The sequence below is a fragment of the Aquila chrysaetos genome, chromosome 3 (genome assembly GCF_900496995.4).
Source record: "Aquila chrysaetos chrysaetos chromosome 3, bAquChr1.4, whole genome shotgun sequence".
Classification (NCBI taxonomy): domain Eukaryota; kingdom Metazoa; phylum Chordata; class Aves; order Accipitriformes; family Accipitridae; genus Aquila; species Aquila chrysaetos.
The window spans coordinates 7,876,889-7,904,143 of record NC_044006.1 but is presented as its reverse complement, the minus strand read 5'-3'; the positions used below and the strand labels follow the sequence as shown (position 1 = coordinate 7,904,143).

At 40.1% G+C, this 27,255-nt stretch overlaps 1 protein-coding gene across 4 annotated transcripts in view; it reads right to left on the bottom strand.

The window, feature by feature from the left end:
- The window catches only part of ZNF217 (zinc finger protein 217), a 29,163-nt gene extending 18,915 nt beyond the window's left edge, over positions 1–10,248 (bottom strand). For 2 of the 4 annotated variants that reach the window (XM_041122465.1, XM_041122466.1), the window contains exons 1-2: positions 10,092–10,227; positions 8,772–8,845 (exon numbers count right to left, since the gene is read on the bottom strand). The gene's annotated coding sequence lies outside the window, so the exon portion shown is untranslated. Of the gene's footprint in view, positions 1–8,771; positions 8,846–9,206; positions 9,228–10,091 lie in introns of those variants that run through there. The other 2 variants (XM_030009511.1, XM_030009512.2) reach the window with 2 other exon arrangements.
- Between the last annotated feature and the right edge of the window lie 17,007 nt (positions 10,249–27,255).

Sequence of the window (27,255 nt, the reverse complement as noted above, 5' to 3'; positions counted from 1 at the left end):
GTTTTCATTGCACTTGCCACACAACCTAAGAACCACACCAAAAAGCGGCTGCATATAAATGGATTATTAAAACAGAGAAAACTTTAATTAAGTGCCTGTAGAGAAGTTTAATTTATTTTTATTAAATTACACAACCAAAGACTACATATTACAGTCTCGAAGATTTCTTTGGGAAATGACCCATCAGTAGCAATTTTATTGCATTTCTACTTCCTGCATTTCAAAATTTCCATGAATATGTAACAGAAACTCTAGACACACCTTTCAGAGAATAGCAAAGTCTAACCATTGAATTTCCCATTTTAAACACTACAGAGCACTGGGAATAAAAGTCGCATAACTAGTATCAGGAAAAACAACTACACCTTGCTAATTCTGTGCTAGCAAAACTACTGTTAAACTGTAAAAACCAAGCTGGAACAATTACAGAAGTTAACCAAGTTGCTGCAACAGTTTCTTAAAAAACAGAAGTGAGAAAACTAGAAGAGTTACAACTAAGTATATGATACTTAGTTACTCTTCCGTATACTAGAAGATACCTCCTCAGACATAGAAGATACCTCCTCAGACATAGAAGATACCTCCTCAGACATAGAAGATACCTCCTCAGACATAGAAGATACCTCCTCAGACATAGAAGATACCTCCTCAGACATAGAAGATACCTCCTCAGACATAGAAGATACCTCCTCAGACATAACTACCTCAATAAACTGTTAGCAGATCCTTAAATTCAAGGCCAGTAGCAGCTATCACTGTTTAACAGATGACCAGAGTTTCTTTCACTAGGCTACTAAGGTTCTACAAGGTTTCAAGTCCTACATAACCCAGTGCCAGCAAAGAACAAGCAGCCCATGCTCGAAAACCCACCAGAGCGTCAGCTGCTGCAGGTTAACCACCTTAATTTTTACTGTCTATTTGACTTGAGAAAATTTCATGTAACTCTCAATTCCACTTAAAAAAAAAAAATCTTCAGTTTTCCTCATGTTTCAAGAAATTTCAGGAGATTAAGAGTCATTTTACATGAAACATTCCATTCTCCTTGTATGTTTATACCTCGGAAAAGGTTGCTGCTCTTTGGCATTGCTAATGAAATACATCTTATTCTGCTGATTGTTTATTGGAAACCACAAGTTATTTAAACACCTTTTTTTATTTCAATCTAAAAGTTTTGTTTTTTCAGAATAGTTGTTCCAGTTCTATCTAATGAATATATAAATAAAATGAACCAGTTAACATCAGTTTTTCTTCACTGAGACCACAAATAAAAACTACATTATGGATATTATTATCTGTTTCGTCTGGGCACATCTCTATTCAGGTATAATATTGACCATAGGCAGAGTAGCTCATGCATAAATAAATACAAATTCAAATTCTTAAATAAAAGCCTGAGCCAAGGCTGAACTTAGCTTATTTAGAGCATTTTTTTTCTTTTTTTTTTTTTTATACATATATATCATTGCATAAAGTTAAGCCAGTTGCACCACACCTAGTACACACACAGGATATTAAGCAGAAATACCATCCCTAAGTAGTTGCTAACAATATTCAAGAGCTCCAAACTTTTGAGATAGTACCTATAGTGTCATAGGCTGTGTGTATAGTGTTTGCAGAACCCATCAGTGACAATGGCTCAATTGTACAAGCAGTACTGGTGTGCTGTGGCCTTCATAGGCTCCTATATTTAGTCAGAAAGTGAAGCAAAGTGTTATTGTGAGGTTCTAATTTACCAATTGCTCCAAAACATTAGTCAGATTTCCAAACATCCACAGCATGAAATTTCAGGTTTGTCTCTACAGGTATTAGGGTGTTTATAGTAACCATATAACTTCCTTTCTCCATTTAAGAAGAAATGCATACATGTCACACCTCACGCAATAAGGTGTTTTCCTTTATTAGATAGAAATGTCTTTCGTACCTCAGTTTGAGGTAAGGATAGCCCCTAAACCTAGGGAAGATGACATACTATTTGCTGCATAGACTGCGACCTTATTTCTGAAGGAGTACAACTGTCCATCTGCCTATGGCTTAAAACACTGGAAAACTATAAAAGCACAGATAAAACATTATTTTGCAGAATAAGGCAAGAGTCAGCTTTTCTTCATAACACCACATGAAGCCAATAACTTACTCTTCATTACTGTGTGTTCCATTGCTTTCTAGGGAAGGGAAGAGCTATTCCATTCTTTTAACAGTCTATCATTTTAACACAACTTCCCAGTGTATTTCTTTGTTAATGGAGAAGCACGTGAGTACACCTAACATTGTTTCTCGGCAATGCCAAGTGTTCAAGTACAAAAATGTTTTTAAATAAAGAGTTTGTTAGCAGTTCAGTCTGATAAAGAACTAACATGAGTGCTTTTAAAGGAAATGGAGATTTAGGGGGAGGAAGGGGAGGAAGAGAGTTGTTTGTTTCAGTTGCAGGAAAGATCAAAATGAAGACGTTCAGGTTGAAAAGAGAACATAAAAGATGACCTCAAATTGGAATTTCCACTCCCTAAATCTGCAAACTTAAGTCCCCTTGTTAATCTTCATCCTTCAGACTTGAAGTTTTCAAAGTTATCCTAGAGGGGTTTTCAGGGCTTATCGTTTTATCCTGTTTAAGAGAGACACTACTCTGTTTCCTGCAGTTACAGTCCCTTCTAACAACACTACAGAGCTTTCCAATGCAAGGATACTAGAACAATTCATGAAAACAGAACTGAAGAAACAGAGACATATACACCAGAACGCAAGGATGTTATTATTCCGGCATTTCTCCGCAAACACTTTAGAAAGATTTGGTGTTGAAAGCTCTTTTCTAGTCAGATAAAACAGACATACATGCAAGTCATTTTCCCCCTGAAGTCTAGCAAACAGGATTTTAATCACCAGTGGAAAATAACTAGTAGTTAATAATGAACAATATTAGGAAAACTCCCTCCCCCCATTTCAGACATCTATACTAATAGAAACAAAGGATATCCTTTCTCTGAAAAACCTTTTCCTGTGGAGTCCCTTTTTCTTTAAGGCTATATGTCTAACTGTTTTGGCAGAGGGATGGATGAGCTGAATGTGTCTCCTCAGTGAGCTGAATGCCTCTTCTATCAAAAGATGTAATTATTCCTTTTAAAGCAGAGAACATATAAGCTTGCATCATTTTGCACATGTTTTTCCTCCACTGAGCAAGAGCAAATATAAAAGAGACTAATTCTTGGCATTAAAGGAGGAAGTACTACAAATAAGTATTGACTTTTAAAGTTCAGAAGGACTGCTCTAACAGCCAGATTTTTTTCTCTTTTTTCCCCCTCTGATTAGGGGAGAATTCCTCAGGAACCACAAAACCAAAGTATACTTTAGACAATATGAAGTGGCCAATACCTGTTGAAGAAATGCTGAAAGACACAAAAGTGATCCTATTTTAAATAAGTCTGAGACACATTTCACCACTGCTATAAGATGATGCAACTTCATTAAATCAAGAAGTTACATGCACTTAAACTGGCAATGACCCCTTACCTTACAAAACAGTTTATTGTTCTCTCCACAGCAGGTAAAGACTCTCTTGGTGGAGTGAGTGATACATTTTTATTGAGTCAGTCTCACCTTACATAGACTGCCTTATATGTTTAGTCTTGGTTTTCATTTGAAAGAAGATATTTTCAGAGACCTTAAAAGCAAATTTGACTTTTTTACTTCTTGGCAGAAGGATGCTAGGTCTCTCCAGCACCCACAACTACAAAGAAGTGGTAAATTCAGAGTTTACCAAATTAGACTTAATTCCTTATTACTCAAGAGCCAGGAGTTCCTCTGTAGCAATTATAGGCAAGTTGCATCCCTTTGGGCAGCACAGGTGAAACAACAGGAAAAGAGATTCTTTACTATTCCTGAATTTGAGAGAAGTAATCGCATCCAAAGAGTTCACTTTGTTAAGGTCATTAATCTTCCCTAGTGCTCTCACCTGATTTCAACTCTGAATCTAACTCTTACCCAACACAGCTCAAACCCCTGTACCTTGGAAGAAAAAGCAGCAACTTCTTATCCCTCCCCTCTGCAGAGTACTTTGAAGTTGTCACTTTCAAACATATCCACAATTACGTATTTGCCAAAATCAGTCTTGAAAGACGGAAAAAGGTACACAGTCCGAGGGAAAGACATTTACTCCTACTTAAGTCATTCCCTGGACTAGCATCTGAAGATACTAAAATAGAAAAGTGCTAGAAACTGACACTTCAAATAGCTGCCTCCTTTCTTCCATGCAGGTGGGAGATCTTCCAGAGACCCACATAAACTGATGGGAGATTAAACCTGTTTAATTGCCTAGCATCACATTATCTCACACTAGTGGACTGAAGGGATACATGTGATGTAGTCCAACATACTGGACTTCACAGTGCCAAACTGTCCTAGAAAGGAGAGTTAGCATCCACAAGAAACTGACCTTTCAAACAGGCAGTTTCATATACAAATTTTACTAGCATCAGAAAAAAGGTTAGAAACAAACATTAAAGAAAAACAGAAATTGTGGCTTCTCTGGACTACCTTTATATCCATTTTCCTTACAATGTACTAAACGTCATAGTCTTTGGAGTACATCTGATTTGCTTTTTCCTACCTGTGTATCAAAAGAAAGAGAGGCTGACATAACCCCAAGGATTTCACCCAACCAGTTCTCAACTATCATGATAAAGTGCAAGCACAGTACAAGAGCCTTTAATTTCCCTTATGTAGTTTATGTCAGAGGTAAACTGCACTCACTTTATTACACTGAAAAAATGCAAGTGTACCCATTGCGCATAAACAAACTCAGACTTTGATACTTTTAGTTACATAAAATCTTTAGCACAAAGAAAATCACTGTCCAGTCAATTATTCACTTATACTTGGATGGGTTTCTGCTCAAATCTTGAAGTCACACTGATCTACATAGATTTTCCTGCATATTCTAACCACATTTCCTCTTCTACTTTCTTTTGAAATTCTCAAGGCAGTCTGATAACCAACTCCATCCTCTACAATCAACTCAAAGATGTTGTATTTCAAAACATGTGTCACCTACATTTTTGATTTGTAACTCATTTTTCCCAGCATATACATTGTTTTACTTTGAATGTCTGTTCTCATCATAACACTGAAGTTGCTGCCCCCCTTAAAAAAAAATTAACGAGGAAGAATCAAAAGAGCTAGATTTATGATAAACTACAAACTATGCTCTGACCAAAGTCATATGATTACAACAGTAGAAATTTTAATTTTTTTTTTCCCCACTGACATAGACCCAGGTTTGGCATAAACAAGTTTTCATCAGCAACAAAACAAGATTACTTGGGAATTTCACTGAAAAAGGTTGATTTCTAAAAGCAAATTATTTTCAAAGCAGCTTTCTGTTTGGAGGTGCACAAAAACCTAGGTATGATTAGGCTGGAAAAGTGTGCTTGGGTTTTTTTAATCCTAAAATACAACACGTATTGAGACTCTTGCATAGCTTGGTCATATCCTTTTCCTTACTTTTGTATTCAGTTGCAAATCTCTTGTGGTATGAGTCACATCTCTCTAAAAGCATGCATACAGTAGTCAGCAGAATCCCCTGATCGTATTAATGCACCAGAAAGAAAAACTTTTTTGTTACCAAAGGCACCTTAAAAAAAGGGAGTCAAGGGTCATCAGAAACAACCCAAAGTCCATTAAAAGTAAATAGCAGTTTGAAATTAATGTAGTTATGAGACATGGAAAGAGTATCTGATAGGAACGCTGATGTTCTAAATCAAGAGTCTCAAAAATAAGAGGGCTGAGCTGGCAAATGGCAGCCCTGCTGTAACTGAAATGTACTGTCTTGCTATATTTAAAGACAATACCTCAACAGTTAAGTATTAGAACATTTTAAGTGAGATAAATAAGCATAAGACACAGGCAAATATCCTTGGTTATTTAATCATCCTGAAAGCAGTGTGGAAGTGTGAGGGTGAGTTCAAAGGTCAAACTCTTCTTTCAGCTTCTTGCAAAGAAAAGAAAGCTTAGCCCATTTTACCTTAGGGAAGGGGGGGGGGGGGGGGGGCGGACTGTTCTTTCCATATGCCAGCACTAGTTACAGCATTTCATAACACAGGAAAGAGGGAGTGTATTTACATACACAGTGTATGGAATCTTTTACTAGGACAATGAATTCCAAATCAAGATTCAGGTTAGAAAGAGTTGGGACAACAGAAAGTCCCAAAGAACAAAGGGAAGTTAAAATTTACTTAATATTTCCCCAGAGCTTCTTAATTACAAACTCTCAGATTTTTCTAACTAAAAGTTTATTATAAGCACCGTTTTGAAAGTCCAAGTGAAACCCACAGTTCCCTTTTAAAATTATTTCCCCCTGATCACAGTAATAACTTAGCACTTTGTTCATATAAAATATGATATTAATCTATCAACATAGTTCTAAATGAAAATATAGTAGTAAGGAGAAGAAGATAGATTCTGAAGATTAGAAATAAGTGCTTAAAAAGGAATTTTTTGAGTGTGACCTCATGAAAGGGGAAACCAAAATGAAGTAACCTTTTGTGTAAGACAGTCTGATAAAAGGTGCTAAAGTTTATTATCTTCCTCTTTCTAGCCCCTACCCTAAATCTTGCTGTCCCCACCCCTACCAAAACAAAGCAAAACCAAAACACATTATTCACTTAAAATGAAGAAGAAGGAAAAAAAAAAAAAAAAAAAAAGAAAAAATCCTCTAATCCAAAGCCTGGAAGCCATTCTCTAAAGACTACTTAATATGAAACTTTGTTTACAAGATACAAATATAGCCTTCTTACCACATTCAAAACCAGAAAACATCCACATATTTAAAGAAATGTTTTTTCTATTTTGATCAACAAGGATGTAGGTATTCATTTTAAATTTAAATTCGGCCCCAATAGTGCCATATGAATGTTTTAAATTCATATATGATATGCACTGTTTAAGAATGTCTAAACAAAGGAAGTAGGAAAAGCCTTAAAATACACAGCAAAACTTAATGGCTTCAATTTTAAAATATATACTGATTGCAGCATGGCAAAATTATTCTCTTATGCTTACAGCCAGTCTTCAGAAAGAATAAGTGCAGTCAGTGTAGTAATTTGTCCCACTGGAAATTCTGTATAAAACATCTACCTAAAATAAACAAGGCTTCGCAGCAAGAATCGTCAGTTGCCATTAAGGACACACCTTAAAGTTCTTACCACACAGTAACTAAACAAGTACAAACTAGTGGTGACTGTTTGCTACTTTTGTCTTAAAAGTTAATGAGATCAATTCACTCCTCAGTATCAGATCTTAAGATAATTTTCTTTAAAATGCAAGAGACAAACAACCCCAAAACACGAATATCCAGGATCAGAATGCCTAAGGTTCTTGTAAAGACGAATATAAATATTAACATTTAAACCTGACACCAGTACTAAAAGGTAAAATGCTTAACTGCTCAGAATACTAGTGCTCTGGTACTGGAAGGCAGCTGTTGTTCCCCTGCCTTTTCTTTTGTTGTGCTTAATCTCATGTCAAGTCATTCAACCAACTCCAAAGCGATGAAGACATAATTGAACAACCTTAACTAAAAACTGATCTACTGTTCTTAAATAGCTATATATACCATTTAACGATTCAAAAAAGCTAACATATGAAAAAGAACCTATAGAATTTAAATCAGCAACTCTGGTGCATGCAGAAGAGTTGCTTGGCTGTAGGCCAAGCCAATCAATAATCACTGTAATAACCATGTTTCTAGAGTTATTTGTTTTTCATATTCATCATCCTAAAAACTTAAAGACAAAACTTGAAAACTCATACTGATTTCAAGAACGAGCTTTGAGATATAAAATCCAAATATTTTGCACAGAATTACAATATTTCTCATTAAAAAAATATGTTACAGGAAGATTAGTGATCACAAAGCCACATTCCTGCTACAGATCTTAAAATATTGACTCAGTTACAGAACTAGTAAAGGGGAAGAAAAAAAAAAAAAAAACCACCCTCCTCCACCCTTTCCCTCCCCCTCTGCCAAAGAATGCAGTTTATCCTACTTATTTGAAACTGTCCTTTTATATTCTCCAAGGAAACGCTTAAACCTTACTGTGGACATCACAAATTAAAGTATTAGTCGTATTCCCAAACCTACAGTTAATAAGAGCTCCTAAGAGCAATAAAACATGGCGTTAAAGCATTTGCAAGCCATTGTCATAGCACTGTGCTCTGATACCTTTGCAGACACAAAACCAGCCCCCACCAACCAACAAGCATGTAAGCATTGGTCAGCAAGTCAATGCCTGCTATTCAACTTGTAGTTAGGCGTTTTATTTCTGTGTCTTCCAGATCATATCACTTCTGCATTTCAGGGCCTAATAAAATGTGAAGAATGATATGCTCCCTCTCTCTCCTTGCATCTGAAACTGCGTTATTTCCCTCTCTTCTTTTTCACACATTCTTACAAAAACTTCCCTTTTCACATACTTGTATAAGAAAATATTCACTGCATCTACTTCAGTTCCTATTTCTATTTTCGATTTTCACTAGATCCTTCTGCTACTGCCTCCCTCTCAAACCCACTGGCAGAAACTGATGTAGTTTTAAAGCTCTCAAGGTCATTTCAGAAATGGAAAAAAAAAAAATGTTGTTGCCTTAAAAAACCTTTAAACACACAAAACCCCTAAACTAAACCCTTTTCAAATTCAAACGCCTTTCATCAGCAGATCAATAACCCAACATAAAGATTTTTGTTCACCACCACTTCAAAACTATTACACTTCAATTCAAATACTTACTGGGAGTCACACAGCGCATTTTATGGGATGGCTCATTAAGAGTACATACAGACCTTACTTTGGCTGCAGGTTTTCTGTGTGGGAAACAAACAAACAAAAAAAACCCCACACCCAGAAACAGAAAGTCCAGTGGGTATCAGGGAACAAGAACGAAATACAATCTCTAGATATTCTAGAGTTTTATTGTCCTCGCTTGGCAACGTCTTTTGTTGCCTAAGAAGTCAGTTGAGGCTTATTTATTTATTTTCTAAACTTCCTATTCCCCTTAAAAAAAAAAAAAAAAAAAAAAAAAAGAGAAACACGATGCCAAAAAAATTACCAGGAAGGGCTTAGTCTTTAGAAGACAAAGGTAAACGAAACAAAAACTGGCAAAACGGATCAATAAACTTTTCATTAACAAGCCCCCCCCCCCCCTCCGCCCCATGAGCCACTTACTACAAATCCTTCTTCCAGGAACATCTTTGAGTCACAAAGAAATAGTCTCTTCCCGCTCCACCCCCACCCGGCAGAAAAGCACCCCCCAAAACCCAGGCTCGACGCCTCGAGTATTTAAAAGCAAATACCCAGGTATACAATGGAAGTTGGAGACACCTACTTGCGGGGGGGGGGGGGGGGGGGGAAGCAGGGGAGGGGGAGGCGATCCTGGGCAGGAGAAGGAAATTGGGGACAGCGAGAAGTTTACGGGTGGGAGGGAGGGAAGGAAGAAGGGTTTCTCTCCCTCCGCGCCCGCCACTGCCTTTCGCTCCCCTGCCCGCCCGCGGGCGCTGCGGGCCGGCCGGCCCCCGGGGAGGGGGCGGCGGGAGGGGCTCGTTACCTGCTGCCGCTCCGCCGGGGGAGAAGGGGGGGGGGGAGAGGCTGACGCGGCCCGAGGTGGGCCGGCTGCCACACACCTGGCCCCCTCCCCGGCCCTTCTTTCCGACCCCCCGACCCGCGTCCCCCCACACACCTGCCCTTCCTCCTCCTCCTCCTCTCCCCCAGGGGCGGTCAGTGCGCCTCGCCGGCCTCCCAGGCGCCGGGACAGGACGGGAATGGGCGGCCCTGCTCTGAGGTGGGGGGGGGGGGGGCACCCCTCTTCACAAGGGAGGTGTACCCCCCAGATCCCCTCAAAACGTCCCAGAAGGCAGCTGCCCCCACCCCCCACCCCCCGCGGCCAGTCACACACCCAGCCCCTCACGGCAGAGACCGCCCCGAGGGGAAGGGGGCTGCGCCTCCCTCAGGTGCCCCCTGTGAGGTGGAAGAAGAGGAGGAGGAGGAGGAGGAGGAGGAGGAGGGGAGGGGGGCCGGAGCGCCCCTGGAAGTTGACCCCCAGCCCTCCCTCACCTGTGCCTGAGCCGCCTCCCCGGCCGGCATCCTGAGGCGGGGGCAGAGGGAGGAGGGGAGCGGGGGCGGCCGCCCGCGGTGCCGCCGGAGCCCGGACTCGGCGGCGCTGGCGCTCGCGCTCGGGGCACTGTTTGTAAACCGCTCCCGCGGCAGCTGTTGCTCGGGCAGCCCCTCCGTTTGGCCACGCCCCGCTCCGCGTCGGCCACGCCCCCCCGATTGTCGCCGGCCACGCCCCCCCCCTCCTCCCAAGCCTCGGCGGGGCGGGCGAGCCTTCGAGGCCGGAGGGGCGGCCCGGCCCTGGCGTTAAACAACTGTGTGCCCCGGAGGGGCGGCGGGGGGGGCGCGGAGCGGGGGCCCGGCGGCCTAGCCCGCCTGCCTGCCTGCCGTTCGGCCCGGCGGTGCCTCGGGGCGGCTGGTCCGGGGCCTGGGCGGGCGTGTGAGGCGAGCGCCGCGGCGATTGTTCCCTTTGTGGCGCCGCGGCGTGAGGGGGGAAGCGCGGGAGTCGCCGGCGGTGCGGCGGCCCCGCAAGGGCGGCGGGTCGGGGCCCGGCGGGCCTTTGTGTTTTGTGATTCAGGGAGATGGGGCGATGGTTATCTCCCTGAATCACAAAACGCAGCCGAGGGGAGTTCCGTAAAGCCTTCCGTCGCCCTGGCGGGAAGCGAGCGCCCGGCGGGGGCCATCACGGGCCGGATCGGTCTGGGCTGCTCCCAGAGCCTCGGCTTTGCAAATGTAAATAAAAACGATGCGCCTCTCAAGTGTCGTCCGCGGGTCTCCTTCGGGGGGTCGCGGAGGGGTAGAACGGCCCGAGCCGCGTCTTTCTGCCACGCTACCGGGAGACCCGGTGACCTCCGACCGCTGCGGAGCAGCAAACGCGCCCGGCGATGCGGCCTCCTCCTCGGGGGGGGCCGACGCAGAAACATGGCAATTTGCCGTGGACATTACCCCAAAAGGCCAAGGAGCCGTGTATTTCGCATTTCTCCTGGCAGCCGTAAGCGCTCAGCTGTTCTGTCTGGCTTAGCGTTACTTCTTCTCCAGAGGTACGGACGCTGGAGTGGAATTAAATGCGGCAGAAAAAGACTTAAAATATTTTTTTCGAGTATTCCGCTTGGAGCTGAGGAGCTTTTTAGGAGTTAAATGCAATCTGTAATACTGTTAGCGAAGTGCTTAATCTCTGCTAGACCCTGAGGTTAGCACCTTCTTCAAGTAAATGGGATAAGAAAGAGGTGAGTTTCCGTGTGGTCTCTCCTCCTGTTTTTTCCCCAAAGACACACTGGGACCTGTTAAAGTCAGTTTAGTTCACATCAGTAGGTTTAGATCACACCCAGGGGCTTATTTGCTTCAATATAAAAATCATCCTGCCTGAATGGAGGACATGTCTAAAATAATTGCAACTAAAATTATGGGGGGTGGTTTTATGTGTTTTTTAAAGTGTTCTCAAAACGTTCTCCCAGTCTAAAATGAGCAACTCTCAGGTTGAAATTTAGGTCACTTATATGGCAAATAAAGATTAATCAAAAACATTACAGAATGTGGTAACAGACTTACTCACCAGGTAATTCTGGAAGACGAAATATCTTTATTGGCAAATTTGAATCTTGCCTCACACTAACCTGAAACAGAATTCTTCTCATGAAAAGAAGGTCAAAACTGATAAGGTCAAACTTTTAAAATATATATGTTTAGGACCTGGCCCTGCAACTAGTCTACAGGTAGACGGTGCACCCTCACTAGCTTCCTGGAAGTTAAAAAACCCCTGCGTGAGTCAGCTGTGTGAACCAAGACCACGGGGTTTTGCCTTAGTCCCCTTCTTTACAGGTTTCCAGGCGTTAGCTCTTGGTCCTCCCGCTGCTCTGAATGGTCTGAGAGCTTTGAATTGATACAGGAGGAAACCGATGTAGGGCTTGTTGCACAATGAGCAATTTCAGTTGTTTTTTTAAGTGTGATTTTTTTTTTGCAGTATGATGTATCCGAGCACGGTGTTTATACATGCATGCAAAATATTCCACTGTATTGCAAGAGCTTCACATTTCTTTGTAACTTGCTGCACGCTAATTTGTACTATGTGACCAAACCTGATCCCACAAACACTCCCGAGTTTAGGCATAGGAGTAGGCCAGTACACTTCAGTGGGACTTGCTATGTAAGTTTAAGTATCAATTATCTACAAACGGCAGCAGGGCAAGAAGAACAAAGTAGATTTTCACTGGAAATGGGTGTGGGAGTTACTAGTTTTGCTCTACCCAGTGTCCTGAGTCACATGACCCTCTTAAAAATTATGACTGTTAAAAAGTTAGTCTTTTTATTGTCTTCTGATTTTAGCATTTTGAAAGTCCTTGTATTGAAGACTTATAAACAACTTCAGGGCCCACAAACTTTTAAAAATATTAAACTTGTGCTTTTGCCCTTACCTATGTCTCCTAAAAGGCTTGCAGAGTTAGGTTTTGCAATATTTCTTGTTCTCATGACACACCAAACCCCATTACTTCCCCCCCCCCCCCTCATTTTTTACCCTTTTTAAAGATTGTACTTTTTCAGGTGAAATATACTGACCTTCTTGATCACAAGGGGCGTTTCACTGGAGCCAGGACTCTGGATGACTGTAAACATGATTTAACAGAGAACATAGAAGCCGTATGGTTTTTATCCACTGAGATATGGTACCTCTGTGGAAAACATAAGAAAATAAGAAGACTTTCAGGAAAAAATGAGAAGCTTGGAATATCTTAAAACTTTTCTTCTTTTTTCCTTTTTTCTCAAAATACATCATATAATATCACATTACATGACTGAAATGAAAACATCCAATTTATTTTTACAGATTAGCCACAATGACCTCCGTGATTTATGCTCATGGCACTAGAAATGTTTGATATGAGGCAAGGGCCAACTTCTAAAAATAAATCTAATATTTTCTTCTCCCTCTGTTTTGCCTTGTGTTGAGGACATTTGCTGCCTTTCTGGAGAAGCTTCAGCAATCCATGTATTATGTATGAAGTAAAAACTTCTACAACAAATGCACAGGAAAGACTGACAGACCTGTGTTTACTGTTCTGCACTATATGTTACTACACAGTCTTGCAATATTAAACCTAGCCCCAAACTAGACTTTGGAACCAGGCAGCATGCCCAAAATTGTGATAATCTCTGCCATAACAACAGAAAAAGATAAAATAGCATTGCCAAAAGCTGAAAAGTTTAGTTTCAGTCCCCAAATTCCTAATGTACTTAAATTTATAAGTTCCTTTAAATGACATTACGTACATTTACATTATGTAAAAGTCCATACTAAAAGTCTTGCAAACTGGCTCAAGTCCTGCTCTTCTGCATAGTGCACACGAGAAAACCCTTGCTCTCAAAGAGAATGAAAACAGAGCTAGCCGATCAGGCAACAGGAAGCATTTACCTAAATTTAAAGTCTTTCGAGGGTTACTGTGGATTTTTGTCTCAAACAACTGACCTGAGTAGCAAAATAACCGGTCTATACCTGGCAGCAGGAGATTGGCCAAGTTTCATTCTTTTGCACAGGGACTCTCTCATTTTAGATTCATATTTAGGCAGCTATTAAATCTGGCCCATCGTGTGGTTAAGGCACAAATGGGATTTAGGGGATCTGGGCTCAGTCCCAGCTCTGCCACAGACTTCCTGCATGATCTTGGGCAAGTCTTCTCACAGGGCTCACAAAATTTGGCAGGTTTGTTTTTTTTTAAGCCCCTGCTCTAGCAGTCAAGTCATTACATGAAATTCTCCGTTCGCTGGCATGAACAGATAAATAAAGTAAATACGCAGCGTTTTAGCTTTTAAGGAGATAAGCTTGAAACCATGATCAGAGTGTAACCTAATGGCTCAAATTTAGAGAACAAATTTTAGACGTCCTTTTTAAAATTATTTTGGGCATCTGGGCCATGAGTTGGAATATAAAGTTCTGCAGTCTTCACTTCTGCACAACAATTTCTATTTGTAAGATCAGGATCGTTTCGCTTCTTTGCTTACAAAATTGTTCAGAAATTGTTTGTGCGATGTTCAGATGGCACCGAGACCAGGAAAATAGAATCTCTTATGAGAAGGCTTTATCAGTGCTTTGTGGCTTGTTTTTCGAATTTCCCATTTGCACAAATTACTCCTTTCAGCATTATTTCTGCAACGAGTAAAAGAAAATCCCGTCGTGTCAGATGATTCTCCTGTTTTTGCCTCTGCAGAAGCACAGGCAGTAGTATGTTTACAGGAAACGCCTGCTGCAGAGGCACTCTGGTAGTTAGACACGGTCTCAGATTTGACTAACGTGCTCACATGATTACATTTACTAAATGAAGACACAGATGAGACGGTGATGAGAAAGCTGCAAGCAATCAGGTTCTTGCAACATCAGATAATCCGTGAAGCGACTTTGTGCAGTAACCATGCAGAAGGCTCCCCGCACCCTCCCCCCCAAGAATGTGCCTGGCTGTTGCATTAGTAACTATCTCTCAACCCATATTCAGTTACCAGGCTCCCTCGCATCAACAGCAGCTCTTTTTTTTTTTTTTCCCCCCTCTTTGCATTCTAGACCAAAGTGCTGCATTCTTTAAAAATGCATTCGTAGGTATTTTTATGCTCAGCTAACATTTGAAGGTTTAGTTACTTTCTAAGCAGCACATTTAACGTAGAACAGTTTATTTTTATAATGAGAACGAAATTGCAGGGTTTTTCTTTCACTGTTTTATACATCCTGTCTGTATAAACTCATAGATTTCAAATCCTGCGAGGCATGTTGACAGTACAGCTATTAAAGATTTTCTATTTGACCTTGATTTTGTTTTGTTTTCGCTGCGTATGAACTTTAACAGACTTGAAGCATGACACGTCTTTTCTTTTTACTTATCGCAGTACATGTAGGGTAGGAAAAGACATGTAAACAGCAGCCTGTTCAGTAGCATGTAGATTTCTCAAAGAAAATATATCACTTTCTCGAAGCTCATTTTGCTCAACCTACAGTTTTGTTCCTGTACTTTGTTCTGCAAATGGATCCTTTTCGAAATGACGGCACACCATGATGTGTATGTTCTCTTTTCTTATAACTCGTGGGGTGAAAGATCTGTGGGATCTTACTGTTATTTATTCAAGCACACGTTAGTTGTTTGATAGGGTATGTAACAATAGCAATAACAGCAGCATTGTTGCTACTGTGGTGATAGAGAATAAAGATTTGCATGGAGAAGTAGTATCTTTTATTAGATGTAGTGGGAAGAGAGAGAAGAGCTTTCAGGCACGCAAGCCCTTCCTCAGGACTGAAAACAGAAACAGACTTCAAGCCTGCATACATTTGTGCTGTGCAGTAAATGAAGGCAAATACATGGGTGAAATATAAATGATGTAAAAAAGGCTGCTTGAGAAGATAAACAAACTGAAGATAATGCAGTCATACCCTCTGCCCAGAATGGCTCAGTTATCAGCACCAGAGGCCCTAAACTTTTGTTGTAACTTTCCAAATTGTCCTTCCCGGTATCACATGGCCTTTACTCTGAATATCAAGAGTCAGATCTAGAGACTGGCTGTTAATCCTTTCTCTTCCTTGATTAGGTTGAGCTTCCAGTCTTCTCACTCTCAGTCTATAAACTACGTCTTTCCATTGCTTGGATATGGCAAAATAAGAACATGATCACCCATGCTAATTAGCACCTGACACCATTCTTCAATTTAAAAAAGTCTAATACTAAATGCCCAACCCTGAGCTGACAACTCACACACACAGAGGTAGGTGTACACTGAACTGGTTCTAAAATTGAAACCTCAATGCATTGTTTTGATATGATGACATGCTTAAATTCTGTATTTGTTAACACAACTTTCCTCACGCCATTAGCGAGCTGTGTTCACTCTTGTTACAGAGCTCACAAGTCTGTAAAACAAGAGTTTTACAGCCACGTTTCAATTCTGACACTTGTGCTTTGCTGTAGGTGCAATTCAAATGTCACCTTTTTCTCCACTTCTCCTTTTGGGGGTAATTTTCTATTTTGCCTTCCATTAAAGAAGTTTGCCTCCTCTTTGTTTAGATCTTAAACAAATTGAATCGAAATTTCAGGCACACCAATAATATTTGCAACAGGGTTTATCATCAAAATAATGGAAGTAGCCTCTCAGAGTTCACAAGATGTTCCGAGAGTGAAGAAGGCACCTCTGGATTAATTCCTTTACTTTCTATGGCATGTTCCAAGTGCATTCAGAGACCAAAAATGCCTTGAAGGGTGGCAGTTGCTGCTGCTTGTAATCGTGATGTGGAGGCAGATCCCTAAGAATTGACCCATGGGCAAGGAAACAAAATTATCTGCCTTAAGATAGCAGAGAGACTGAAGACATAGACGCATATTAATACAGAGTTAAGGAAGTATTCATTTTGTAAAGGTTTTTATGTAAGATTACCCCAGGCTCTGTCAGGTGTAATCCCTAGGAACAAAGTGGTGAGTTCAGTTACTTTTTTGAGATGTACTTTTGCAAAAGTATTTGCCTTAGCGTATGTCCTCACACTCAGCTATAGAGCTACTGCAGCACTTAAATGCCTGAATTGTAGGGCAGAGAGAATGGGATACAAAAAGTAATATTGTGATTCTTTCCAAAACTTTCATGGTGTTAAAAATAATAATTGTCTCTCATAAACTGAAAGTGCTGATACATTAATAATGGATGATGGGATTCTTGCACATGTGTTTATTAATTTATAAACACCGCAGAGCCTCAGAATGAAAGGTGCTCTATAAATAGAAAGCTAATATTGATCAATCCTGAAGTGGTATTACCATTCTTGGAGGGTTGCAATGTTTTTTCTTGTTCCTAATCTGATGACAGAATTCCCTGAGCTTGGCTCTTTGTTATCATTATTTGTTTCTTCCTATTGTACTTTCATCAACACTTCCTCCTTGTATCAGAAATGCAGGAAGAAAAATCCGAGGCTTCTTAACGTTGTGAATGCCGTAGAGCTGGTATGACAAAAATGTGCATTTGAAAGGTTATAAAAAAGAAGACAACCAATTGTTTAAAATGAGGTATTAGCATGACAGTTGACAAAGGCATGGTATGTTGCCAGATCTGACTGGTTTCTAATGCTAGTTAATGAGAACAAGTATTCCTTGATCTGAGTGCGAGAGAGTTGCCTCACATGTTCTCACACACACAGTGAACATGCTTCCCCATTTTGAGACTTATTGTTCCGACACCATAAGAAGGTATCGTTTTACTTCAAAACACATTAGCTCCCCCCCCCCCCCTTTCAAAACTGACTGGTAACCTGATCCCTGTCCTTACATTTGTTATATTTATTTGATTTACATTTTTCTTCTTCCCTCTTCTTGCAAAAATAACGTTCTTGCAACAGTGCGAGACGACGCAGTCGGTGCTCTGATAAACAGGTGATGAACATTTGCCATCTACGGGCTGGGTTAAAGGGGGAGGGGGAACAGAAATCCCCCCACACCTCCCAGATCTAAGAAGCTTTCAAGTAACGTACAAAACCAAGCCCAAAGCGCAGCCTCTTCGCACAGCTTCCACAACTTCTGCCGTGCTGACTTGCGCCAACATTTCCCAACCAGTCCCGCAAGGGAAGTTTGGTCAATATGCTGCCAATACTCTGGCTCAGACGCAGACAACCCTCGGGAGCCAGCCAGTATCGAAAAAACCTGCCAAATTATAATACGTGTAAGAAAATGCCGAGTTCCTGCTTACGTAGCGTGCCTTCCCTACCAGTCTTCCTTCGGTGCTGGGATGCGGTTGGGTCAGCGGGCTGGGGCTCGCTCCGCTGATGGTGCCAGCAAGGGGCTGCTCAGAGCAGGGCTTCAGCTGGTGCCTATCAATATCACACTATTGCCTTTAATGGAGCTACAGTAATTTCCAGCAGCTGTGACTTCACCGCAGCTTAAGAGGAGTTTTGATTTTAAAACCTACTAGTCTGTGAGGCCTAATCCTGCGGTGATGGGCAGGCTGTCGGATGGACACGGCAGCCCCCTGAAGTCTGGCTGTCAACAAGCAGGATTTCCACCCACATGTGGAAATTCAAAATTTGACATTGGTGTTTTGCTACAATGGAAGTATTGTGTATGGCACAGAGTAATATCTTCCCTGTGGTCTGTTCGCGTCGGGATATTTTTCAAAGTAAATCATCAGGTTTTGCTTCATTTTTGCCATTGTTACATTATTTCCTGTATGACTTTATTTTTTTTCCTCAAAAGAAATTAGCTATTACTTCAAGTTTTTGAGAGGACTTTTTAAAAATAAATTAACGTAACTGGAAATTTTTATACAGGTAAAAAGCCTGTTTTCAAACAAGACACCGTGAAGCCTCACAGTAGCACATGCAACTGAGGACATTTTAAGCTTAAACTACTGACATTAGACAAAGAGGAAGGTAACTTGTTCTGTGGAAGCAAATGCAAAAACTAAACCACCAGAAATGAAATGACAAGTAGAATTGAAATGTAAACCCCTTTCAGTTATTCATCTGAGATGGTGTCACTGCAGATTAAATAGGAGAAAAATTTTCATATGGGACTTTTTTAATATGAGAGTGTTCTTCCAAAGTTATACGATATTATAGTTTTATAACAATGAAGTTTCTCTTAACAGTTAGGGAGAAGACGGCTTGTTTCTGTGGTTAAGCAAGCAGGACATTTGGTATAGACTGTATGTAATAATTGGAAAGTACGTGCATACGCATACTTAACAGGAAAAAAGAAGTATGTTTGTCTGAAGCATTCTGCAGTAGCTAGCTATTAATATTGCCGAGAAGCAGACCTCTCTCCCAGGTCTCCTAATAAGAGCTTTTGGTGCTGACAAAATCCTTGCCCAACAGATGCAACCATAGCTTTATGGTTTATCAAGGACTTCTGGTGACACTATAAACCATGAGAGTGAAAAAATGCTTCCTGCTGCAGACTTCCTGCTTCAGCTGCAGGAACAGCACAGACCAGTTTGTTTCAGACGTTGTATCTTTATCAGGCTGCGCGGTGAATTAAAGCCTTTAACGCAGCACACAGAAGTTTAGAAAAATGTGTCAACTGGTAACGCTATGTCCTCTGGTGTTGTATCCGTAGATTTAGCTAAATAGCTTTAGCAAATGTTGAAAGGTAATAGTGAATGTGATCATTTTATACAGTGTAAGAAAAGCTCCATAATCTGCTGGGTTAGAGACCAAAATGGTTTTAGACATTCGTCATCAAAGGTGGATTTTCAGGAGAAGTTAGGAACTCGATGGAGTATTATTGCAAATGTGCGTGAAGCTGAGTGGCTGCTTTAGGCATGTAATTATTTTAATTCAGGTATGTAAACCGGATAATTGTACATGGAAACAGCTAATTGAGCAAATTTTCATTTCCTTTTACCTGTACAGACACTCAGGAGAAATCGGAAGCACTCCCTATGAATGCTACTATGTGCCTTCAGCATTTTCTACATGCACCAACACCAAACAGATCTAAGGTTCTGTATCCTGCTATGGATCCCCATAACAGAACTGTCTTCGAAGTAAGGAGACCGTATAGTTTTCAGCGCCGCTGGCCGTGTCGGCTTGCTGACCGGCCCCCCTTCTCCTTTCACACTGCCCCTGGGGAGCCCAGCTTTGCTGCACTCTTCCTCCATCCCAGGACTCCGTTCTGACTTTTTTGTAGGCTCGGTTTCTGTGCTGCCCCTCATTCTGGTACTTTTTAGACCTGTATGCAAAGGCAGGAAGAAGAAAGGAAATGCAGGATGTGTCTTTCTGGGTTTGTCAAGAGGATTTTTTTTTTTTTTTTTTTTTAGAAGTTGCAGTGAATATAGATAGACGAGGGAAAGAGCGAGCGTGCATATGTACCATGAGATACAGGAATATCTCAATAGGCGTTTTACTATAGTCTCAGTTTCCCTACCCCTAGCAACATGCTGACAAATCAAGAACTGCCATCCTATATACAGTACTCCAGCTGTCAGCCTTAAGCAGTGCATCTCCTTGCCAGAGTACAGCCTTTCCTTTGTTTCAGCTTTGAAAATAAAATCACAATTTGTAAAATAAAGGGAAAAGAATTCGTTTCTAAGGCAGGAAAGTCACTAATCCTTTTTAAAGGTTCATAACTGCATTAACTGCTTTGAACAAGCAGCCACACACTGAATGGTAATGGATTGGTAGTAACAGTATGCCTTGTATTTAAGATAATAATAACCAGTTACATAAAGTCAACAGACTCGCTATACTCACCTACTACTTAATTTTATAAATATTTTCATTGATTTAAATTATTCTCAGTAAGAAACATTTGTCATCTGAACAGCCTCTGTTTCTACTTGATCATTTGTCAAGAGAGGAAAAAGACTTTTTGAAGATAGCTATGACTATATAAAATTTTTGAAGCTAGCTCAGAGAGGGTCATGCACTATGTTAATGTCCTAGACTTTCATGTCTTGCATCTTAGAAACAGGAATAGGTCAAAGGTAATGAGAGTTTTGTGGGGCTTTTAAAAAATGCATTGTGTGGGAGTGAGTGACTTACAGAGGCACAATCTGCATAGGTAGCACAAGTCTTACTTAAAACCATTCACAATTTATTTAAAAGTCATAGATGGCCATAAGAACAAGAGAACCACTGACGCGTACTGGTACAAGTACTTTACAAAAAGTGGAAGGCATCACCATATCCGTTTCATAGATGGAGAAACTGAGGCTTGGAGAGGCACAGTATTTTCCCCCAAATACTACAAGTATGAGACACAGCCGCTGAACCAAGCGTATAAAACCTTTAAAGAATACCATACAATAGCCATATGGCATCTAACAAACCAAAACCATGGACCTGTCAGTAGTTAGCCAAAGGAGGAACAAAATGGGAAGATGCAATACAGTAGGATTAGCTAGGGCTACTCTGCGCTTAGATATTTGCACGCACATCCTTTTTTGTCACCAACAAGACAGAAAGAATTTTTTGTCCTTTTCTTCTTTGTTCAAGAAAAATTTAAGGCTGGATTGCCTTTCATCTGGGATGTCTGGGTAAAAGGGCAGCGCAGTTAGAATTTCTGTGCAGTAGCATCAGGTAAATTTTCATACATCCCAAATTCCCAGAATCTGTGTAGTGGACACGTAGATGTTATACTGCTTTTCTCAGAAATGTTGGATTTATTGCACAATGTACGGTTGATTCACACATGTGCAATAAGTTTGAGGCATCCTGGATACATCAGGTTTATTCTACATGCCATTACACAGCACATGTGCACGCATTTCTGTCCAGGAAATCCCAGACAGAAATGTATCAGCCCCAGATTAGCTCTTCATAGCCAAGGAAGGGCTGAGTGGATTAGGGAGCCATGGCTGTGAGGAATATATTGACTCATGGCTTTGGAGACAATACCTAGCATCCCCAATGCAAAATCCCAAGGGGAGATACGGGAAATTTCCATTAACAAGTCAGCTTCATTTCCCCGCATTCATTGCATAGGTTTCTTAGGATCGAATCTATCCAAACCCCCTTTCATCCCGCAATATTCAGGAAGCACCAGCCAGGCTCTGTTTTCCTTGAGAAAGGCTGCACAGTGTCACTGAGAGCACAGTTTAGGCCATTGCAGTCAGATGCAGACAACCTTAATCCAAGCTTTTTTTTAAAAAAGGACACAAAGGAATCCTAATTAGATGGAATATTAGAGACACTCATCTTGGACTCCCTCGTTGTTTGCAAGCCAAAGGTGATTAGGAGAAGTCCATGATTTAAAAAAAAAAAAAAAAAAAAAGAAATAAAATCCTTGAAACTGCTCCTTTAGTTTGCAGGAGCCCCTCATTTATAACACAACAGGACAAAATAGCGTGTGATATTTCCAAAGTCTGCTATAAGTACGGTGTCTTGAACTGAAATATTTGTTAATACAAGAGTAAAGCCAGTTTGCACATGAAGTAAATCCCAATGAAATGAATAAACTCAGGTATTATTAATATAATATCATGCAAAGCAATAAAAAATAGTAAGTGCTGCAAAAGGAGGAAATCACTAGGGAGAGTATCTGTTGCCCCAAGACTTAAGTTGGAATGAATTTCTAGAATCTTAAATGCTAATTTTAAACTGCTTCATTGCAGATTTATTTTGAATATCATATCTTAGCAATAGACAAAGGGTAAGCAACACTAAAACGCTGTGTTAAAAGCAGTCATAGTAATCGAGGTCAGATGTCTCCATAAACTGAGAAGTATTCAGATGTACTGTATTTCTCTGCTTCACTCGTAGAATTTTCTTCCCCTGTATCTTTTAATTTGCTAAATGATTTGCGAGAAACCAAACCACCTACACTTAATTAGCTTTATAAATCAAAGGTGACAATTCTTTAGTAACCTGTATTATTTCCCAGCGTGGCAAGCTAGAAAAATGCTGACAAATTTATTTATTGACCTGTTGTGTTTTGCAAGGACAGCCAATGTTATATTGATCCGGCTATCCAAAATACTGTAGCAGGGGCAATAACATTCAAGTGCCAGTGTCTCCACATAATCACTATTCTGTACTCTCCCTACCCGAGTGATAGCCCCCATCTCTTACAAAAATGCAAATGCACCCATCCCCCAGACCTACCCTCCTCTTGCTTTCAGGAAGGATCCTTATTGTTAGAAATTAAACTGAGAAGAGAGCAGACAACCTTCAAATTTACTTGGCACATAGTTTACTTCCTTCATCGGAAGTCATCGTTAGTAACTACTGTTGCAACTTTAATTATATCTTAAGTAACAGCTCCCCCACCCCCAGCACTTTCTGTAAACCTCCCTTTGTATCACCCAGGAATCCAATCCTGCAATCCTTCATGGGAAAACCTCTATTGAAGTCAATGGGGTTGACTTCTGATTTCCTTAGGTCTCACTTCTGTAACATACATATTTTAAGGCATAGGCTTTTCTTTCTGATGCTTAAAAGCATGAATGCGCAGAAGTCTTTCGGAGATCAGGATTTCCATTTTTAGCTCATGACAAAATGAAAAAAATAAATGAAGACTTCAGTATTTGACCTATTGGGATACCTCACTTGACAATCACTCATGAGTTAGGGTGATAAGGTCACGTTCCTTATTCTTTATTCATTTAACCGTTTTATAATTATAAGTAGCAATGGAAAGCAAGCAATCTTCACAGTTAATAATCTTCCCAGACCCCGGGGTACAGATCTGGAAAATGGAGGAAACAATGGGGAAAAGTTAAAAATTGTTTTCCATCGCTTATTACCATCAGGTAAAGAAAAAAAAGTGTATCTTTGGAAATGCATGATCATTTACATTCCTAGCAAAATCCATCCTGAACATAGCAGTCAGCTAAAAAGGTATAGAAGACACTGAAAATAGGCCTGGAATATTATTATCCGGTTGATGTTCTTTTTTTCCCATGTGCATCTTTATGCAAATATTGTTAGTTTCGCCACCTCCAATGATCCTTAATTCCCAGTGAAACCTCTGAGAGCTGAAGGTCTTCATCATCACACAATTATTTTATATATGAAAACATGACTGAGGACAGGAGGTTAGGCTGTTGTAATTGCCGTGTGGGGCTGGCATTCCCCATGCATATTTTTGTGTTGCAATGACAAAGGCCACAAGTCAAGAAATCACTTTCGCACATGCTCAAATCCTGCCCTCCTCAAGACCACATTTAAGTGCGTGACCAACTTTAAGTATTACCTTGTGCGTGTTGTTAACCACATGCTTAAGTGTGGGCTCAAATAGGGATGCATTCCTGAATCCAAATCAATCTATCAAAATAGCTGCAGGTGAAAATTCTTCATACGTGCTTTCTGTGTACGTAATGAAATATGCGTGGTCATACAAGTGCAGGCCTGTATTGCCGTTTTTTTCTGAAATAAAGAAAGTATTTAGTTTTATGTGCTATGCAGTTTAAAAGCTGCCTCTGGAAAATCAGGATATTTTCCTGAGTGTTATATTGATTAGGTATTTAATGCTCAGAAAGAAGGTCAGCAATTAACGCCCCCCCCCCCCCGAACCAGCATTTCAAATATATATATATATGTATATATATAGTTTTTGTATTTTAGACTCTGATATTTTTTCTAGAACAGTTCTTTATGAAGCCTCTTTCAGACTAATATGTAAATTTTAAAAAGTAAAATGTTTGTCTAACCTTGTAGTTTAAAAATAATCAAAGAGATGCGAGATACATGCTGGGTACCCAGATGGATAATATTTTGTTTTTCTTTGTAAATGTCTTTTGTCTTAAAGCTAGTGTGAAAATCTAGAAGAGGGCCCCACATGATTGATCACCACAAGCATCAGAAGGAAATGATTCACCACAACACTGTAACTGAAACTGCTTCAACACCTGATGGCAAACTTCACACTAGGGGACTAATTAACTGCTGTACCTGCTCAGAGATTGCTGTAACGCACAGGACACCTCATCTAGTATAATTCCAGCTGTGAATACCCACAGCTCTGACTGATTATTATTGGTAGAAAGGTACATTGCATTCAGAAGTGAAGGGAGAAGTTAAAAATATATTTTATTTTAATTATAAGAATATATTAAATTATAATTCCATTAAGACTTTGTTTCAAAAAGAAGTAAGTGTAGCAGGACCTCAGTATATACCTAAAGTGCACACATTTTTTTTTGGTCTCATGATAGGACTGCTTTCAGCTTAAGGGTTTTCCTACTTTTTCCATGAACTTTGTTTCAGTTATAATATTAACATTTGTGAAACATTTTCAGAATTGGCAATATTAGGAACATAAGGTTCATACTGTTTGAATTTAGATATAAAACAGTACATGAAATATCATCCAGCTACCCATGCACTGTGCTCATAACTAAGCCAATGTCTCAGCAGATTTATCATCAGAAATACAAGTTTACAGTCTGCAAACAGAGATAATGTATTCCTAGCAAAGCACTTACACGTAGTGATTAGAAATAATGGAAGAATAGCTGGCTGTGGAGGTTTTTAGGGGGAAAAAAAAGACAAATTCTATTAAATAATTTTTTTAGCCTGACAATAGTTATATGGCTGTAAATTAATCTACTAAAATACAGTTTTTATAACCAGTGCCCAGAAGCGTGTCGTTCTTTTTCACTGCATGGACAATGTCAGTTGTTTTGACAAGTAAAATATTTCTTCCCTTTCCCCTCTTCTCCTGTCTCCCCCACTCAATTTAAATTAAAAAATATTTTTGAATACTGTTTCAAGCAATAATAAAAAAAAAAAAAAGCAGTCCTACAATTTGGCAAGAGTGTAGAATGATTTGGCAATAGCAGAGAATGATTTATCCTTTGTTCTCGTTTTCTAAATTATTCTGATAGTTTGTCTTGATGAGATGAAGAAATTGGTGAGCCCTTCAGGAAAGCAACATGAAGAGCCATAAACAGTGTCACAATGACATCAATTTGATGCTTCTAAAAATAACTATGCAAAAATCTCTATTACATTCACCGGGTCTCACCCACAGCAAAGTTCATTAAGCACCTGTAATAACAGGTACATTTCTTGCTCATCAAATGTTATTTTCCCTTTAAAAGCCTGCTAAACCTGTGTATACAGAGAGCTCCAATCACTTGCATTAGTATGTCTCTGAGGGGAGATTTAGGTAAAATATTTTTTTAACCTGCCCTATAAAATGATCATGTCTATAAACCCCATAGTCCTGATGTCTGTGCCATATTTGCAAAAAAACCCAACCAAACCACCAAAAAAATAAAAAAAAAAACCCCAAACCTGCTCGTTTGCCCATGTGCAGCTGTGACAGGCAGAACTGCAGGGCCTTCCCTTCAGTTTTTCCAGGTGCCTTTCTTATCTCCACGTTAAAAAATAAGGAAGAGTGCGGGAATGAGTCAATACACAGCTGCAAGATTTAAACATAGGATGACCAGTCATCTGGCAGCCTCGCTAAGATAAATTACATATTGCATTGCAAATTTGCCCTAAACTGCCGATTCTGAAGACGTTTCCCCAATAGGCATGCATATGCATATTTTTAATGTAAATGAGAGTTTGAGGACTAAACCAAGGTTTGCTGTGTGTTTTGCCTTCTGAATTCGCAGCAACCCTGAGCTCAGTAGCAAACTGCTAATTTCATAGTTAACGAATTCATTTTATGTGTGTAGACAGTTGGTAATTTCATCCATACGTGTTTCCAATATTAATCAGAACTATACTTCAGTTCGCAGTGTTTCATCGAGAAAGACAAAGCATCCACCTGAGGTAGGACTTCTCCAAATTTCTCTGGCAATCAAGCTCAAGATTTTTGAGTCACACTTTCCAGTTATCTGTAATCAGATACTAGATTACTGCTGGAGTTAACTCTAATCTGGGAAGAAAAAAAAAAAAAATCTAGTACTTACTAAAACTTCACAACCCTAAGAAATAAAGTTCTTCTTCCTCCAAAAATGGAGCAAGGAGGAAACGTCTCCTAAGATGCCCTGACCACTCAAACACAGCCAGGAGCTCAGGTTTGACCTGAAAACATCAGCTCTGGAGGAAAAGAGATTGGATCACCGCATCCTCCCGGGTCACCTCGCTGAGATTTACTCACCAGGCACTAACGCTGTCAGCCACACTGATGGCTTTCGGGTGTAGAGACTCATACAGCTGGAGCCACTCAATTAATAGGCCAATTTCATCCACAGATGACAATTTTCAATCAAAATTAATCTGGGTTGGCTTCACATGCATTTGTTTTTCACTAGTAGGCTCTGCTGCTATTATTGCATAAGTGTTATGACTAATAAATAATAACTAACAAACATTATGAAAAAACAAACAAACACAAAATCCAATAGCTTAGTAGTTAACAAAACTAAGAAAATAGGATGCTTGGAAAAAAGTTTTCTGAAAAGGTCATATGATAATTTCTCAGAATGTGCTTTTCCCTTTTCTTATTTGGCTAAAAGCCCCACTATTTTTAATAGCTGTGCAGCTACTGAAAAAAAAAAAAAGTGAGGATATTCACAAAGTTACTAAGTATTAAACTTCCTTACAATAAATTCTAAGTAGTGAAAAAAATGTGCAGGTTCATAGAAACACACAAAAAACCCTACTCACTGCTCTGATTTGACCCCTACGGAGATTACAGGGGTAAGGACACAGGTTAAACATGGTGTCAATATTAAGAGTGGGTTTCAGTGCCTGTTTCACTGGGAGTTTTTAATGGACTTAGTATGTTTTGAATGCCCCGAAATCAGTATATAAAATCTATGGCTT